Here is a 4,667-nt window from a genome sequence, read left to right as displayed (position 1 = left end):
CCAAAACATTCTCGAAAATTCGATACAAGTATCATGAACTTATCTCAACATCTTTGATATACCAAACCTGAGAACCCGTTAACGAGTCGAGTCGTGTCGTGACCTCAGGTTTTGGTGTCGTTAACAAGTCATATCGTTAATGGGTCGAGTTGCTTCGTGTTGGGTTTACGTGTTATGCAAGAAATTGTCATGCTTGATGTCTACGCCTAAACAATGGGTTATGTACGTGTTCTTTTTTTCTTATACCTGTTATCTTATCGGGTTCTTAACAAGTGACCCAAGAACGATCTGACTCGTTAATTGGTTATTAACGGATGACAACCCGACTTGTTAACGAGTTGACCCATAACTTATTATTTTGTATCGTTTTATGTCAGGTTAATATGTTGTGTAAGAACTGCCAGCCTATCCACCTATCAAACGATTTACACTATTGGATCTTCTTAACCGGAAATGGCTGGAAAGAGGAAATGTTCCTTTTGTTAGGGTACTCCAGCGAACAAATCTAATGAAAATAGGGTGAGGCCTGTAGCTCAAAGGATTAGAGCACATGGCTATGAACCACGGTGTCAGGGGTTTGAATCTCTTTAGTTCTCATAAAGCTTTTTACCTCTCACTCACTTTCATTCTAATTTGTACTACTGTATGCTCAAATTTAGGCAAATTTATACTTTAATATCATAAAATAATTTGTATGTAATTTAGGAATGATTTTTATTTAATTTTTGTTGTTTTTATGTTGCCATTTCCCCCATATTTTGGATTCGGGTTTCGCCTAGCCTCTATGTTTGACGAATTAAAACTAAACTGTTACAGATTTGGTTTTATTCTATTTCACTGAAAGACTTTCTATTCATATAGTATGATTGTTGTTTATACCATACTTAGGGTCTCCGTATTTAGACCTCGTATAAATACTCGGAGGACTCAAATGTAATTATGTAATAAAGAAAGGGGCAAATATGTACTTAGAGGAGGAGCCCTTATTCTATAAAAGAGCCTCCTCACCCTCACAAACCCTAACCCTCTCCTATCTAGAGCAAAGCTCTCACACTCTCTTCCTCACAAATACTCTCAGAGAAATACAATCAGTGTGGACATGGCCCAAACCTTGGGGTGAACCACGATACATCTTGTGTTATTTACATTCCATGCAGATTCACGATCGGATTTACGTTGTTTCAAGACCTCCGGTTTTGTGCATCAACATTTGGCGCCGTCTGTGGGAAACGACACAAAAAGCTATATCGGTGCTCTCTCAATTTTTCATCTCACCACCATGGAAACCTCACCACACTTCACCGTGAATCTGCAAAATCACACAAGAGGGATAAACAAGGGAGCATGAGGCTAATCTGTTCAGTTGCCATAAAAAACTTGATCTGACAAGTTAAAGAATCCAAAGTGGCTGCACCAAGGGAAATATTTTTGAAGGATTACAAAATGCCTGACTACTACTTTGACTCGGTGGACTTGGACTTTTCATTGGGTGAGGAGAAAACAATTGTTAGTTCAAAAATACGTGTCTTCCCCAGGGCTCCATACCAGGTGAACTTGAAAATTACTTAAAGGGCTAATGGATCAGAGAAGAGGCCGCATCGAGCAGCAGCAGTAGCGGCCACTCTTAACCATCAAAGTCGAGCTCGAGCAGCTCATCATCTCCATTTCTGTTAGAAAACCTCGCTTCTTTCTTGGACAATTATTTAGACACTCTCTCTCCTCTTCCTCTTCTTTATCGTCAAGCTCGCCGTCGTGCCACATCACGCGTGTCACCGCCGTTCTAGTAGAGTACGTGTCGTCAGCTCCTGACTCCGACTTCCACTGAGAGCTCTCGCGCCTCAAATCGCTCCGTTCCAGGCTCGCCGACAACACTGTGCCACCAGCTGACCGTTAAAGTCACAGAGACAAGTTCAACTGAGACTAATGTGATTGGGAAGAAGAAAATATTTGTGGCTGGTGCCACTGGAAATACTGGTAAAAGAATTTTTGAGCAGCTGCTAGCCAAGGGTTTCTTAGTTAAAATCGGAGTTCGGAACTTGAAGAAAGCGAAAGCTAGCCTTCCCTCAGACAACCCAGCTCTTCAAATTGTGATGGCAGATGTTGCAGATGGTTCTGATAAGTTAGCAGAAGTGATAAGTATTGATTCAGAAGCCCTTCAAAAATTTCCCAAAATTCTCAGGCTTTTGATCGTCTTGATCCACCCAATTCCATGGCCATCACCAATGGCACCTCTTCGAGAGCTGCGGACACTGAGAACAGCTTGGAGAAGATCAAGCGCTAGCTCGCATCGGGTTCGGGCCAAAACTTGTTGCAGGGTCCACTTCTCAAGCGAGAAAGCAGAGATACTTGATGATGGATATAGATAGAGGAAGTATGGTAAAAAAACAGTGAATATACTCATCACCACCGATACGAAGGTCTTCACGGTCGGGGCAGTCGCCGACCCAGATCCCATCTCTTGCGAATACCACGAGCACTAGTGGAAAACAGGAAGAAGATAAGTTTTCTTATCAATATTTCTATTATTATTCTCCTTTGTGTTGTCTGCCATCTGCCAAAAGAAAGAGAACAAAAATGAATGAATTATAGGTGGTGGTGCTGCCCTTCTTTATGCCTCAAAAGAGCTGGAAAAGTTGGTGACTGCCAACTTCGATCAAAAGATAGGTTCCCATTTTCTGAGAAAGCAAAAGAAGATAAAAAGAAGCAGACATAATTACGGTGGTGTTGTCATGCAGAAAAAGGAATTATGGGCGTGACCCATTGAGCAGAGGATCGAATTTATTTTTGTACGATGTAATTTATTTTTCCTATCTTCGGAGACATCTGTATAAACCCCTTCAGAGGGTAATTAAAAAAAAACAGTAAAGCCCATAGTAAATGGGTTGTAATGTTGTGTAGAGGGCGAAGGCCTATAAGCCCAAAATAGCTCCAACCAGGCGATCAAAAGTACGCTCAGTACTCCAAAATTATTCGGCAACCTGCCGCTATTACCACCAACCAGGTGATCAAAAGTACGCCAGTACTCCAAAATTATTCGGCAACCCGCCGCTATTACCACAAACCAGGTGATGAAATGTACAACCCGTACTCTAAATATCATTTGGCAACTAGCCATTCATGCCACCAACCAGGTGATGAAATGTACACCAACCAGGTGATGAAATGTACAACTCGTACTCTAATATCATTTGGCAACTAGCCATTCATGCCACCAACCAGGTGATGAAATGTACAACCCGTACTCTCCTTCATGCCACCAATGAGGTGATCAAAAGTACGCCCAGTACTTTAAATTATACATGAGCATTACTCATGTCAATCATACATAAACATTCATGAGCATCACTCATATCAATCATACATAAACATTCATGAGCATCAATCATGTCAACATTCATGAGCATCACTCATATCAACATCCATAAGCATCACTCATGTCAATCAACATAAACATTCATGAGCATTACTCATGTCAATCAACTTCAAAAGCTTCATTTACAAAAGCTCTAGCTTCAAAAGCTTCATTTATAGAGCTCCAGCTCCAAAGCTTCACTTGCAAAGCTTTACCTACAAAGCTTCAGTGCAGGGTATACAAATACCGCCTCCGAACAACTGCCACTTCGGCCTATACATGGATTCAATTTGAAGTCTTCAGCTAACAGACTCTATTGACCGAAGACTTGGGGGACTACACTATACACCATATATTGGGCCTCAACTGGGCCTCATGAAAAATACTTGGTGGACTTAGCCCATTATTTATGTATTAAGGAGCGAGCCCTTATTCTATAAAAGGGACTCCCTCACTTTCATTAGAAAGTACCCATTATTCATGTATTGAGGAGCGAGCCCTTATTTTATAAAAGGGACTCCCTCACCTTCATTAGAAAGCAACGCCGCCAGCTGAGCAACCACCCCGCCGTGAGTATCACTCCTAACCCATCACTTATGTATTGAGGAGCGAGCCCTTATTCTATAAAAAGGACTCCATCACCTTCATTAGAGAGCAACGCCGCCAGCTGAGCAACCGCCTCGCCGCAAGCATCACTCCTAACCCATCACTTATGTATTGAGGAGCGAGCTCTTATTCTATAAAAGGGACTTCCTCACCATCATTAGAAAGCATCAACTCTAGTCTATCATTCATGTATTGAGGAGTGAGCCCTTATTCTATAAAAGGGATTCCCTCACCTTCAAACGCCACAAAGCCGAGCCAACCAAGGCAACATAAGCCACGAGCCGAGCAGCCTCGCAACGTGTGCTACTTCTAGTTAAGCATCATTTTAGATTGAGCACTGCCTCATATCGAGCATCAGTTCAAGATAGCATTTAGTTACTTCGGCCCACACATGGATTGAATTTCAGGTCTCCAGCCAAAAGACTCTCTTGACTGAAGACTTGGAGGACTACTGTTTATACCATACTTTGGGCCTCCATATTTAGACCTCGTATAAATACTCGGGGGACTCAAATGTAATTATGTAATAAAGGAAGGGGCAAATATGTACTTAGGGGAGGAGTCCTTATTCTATAAAAGGGTATCCTCCCCCTCACAAACCCTAACCCTCTCCTATCTAGAGCAAAGCTCTCACACTCTCTTCCTCACAAATACTCTCAGAGAAATACAATCAGTGTGGACGTAGCCCAAACCTTGGGGTGAACCACGA

The sequence above is a fragment of the Malus sylvestris genome, chromosome 11 (genome assembly GCF_916048215.2).
Source record: "Malus sylvestris chromosome 11, drMalSylv7.2, whole genome shotgun sequence".
Taxonomy (NCBI): Eukaryota; Viridiplantae; Streptophyta; class Magnoliopsida; order Rosales; family Rosaceae; genus Malus; species Malus sylvestris.
This window is presented reverse-complemented; position numbering follows the sequence as displayed.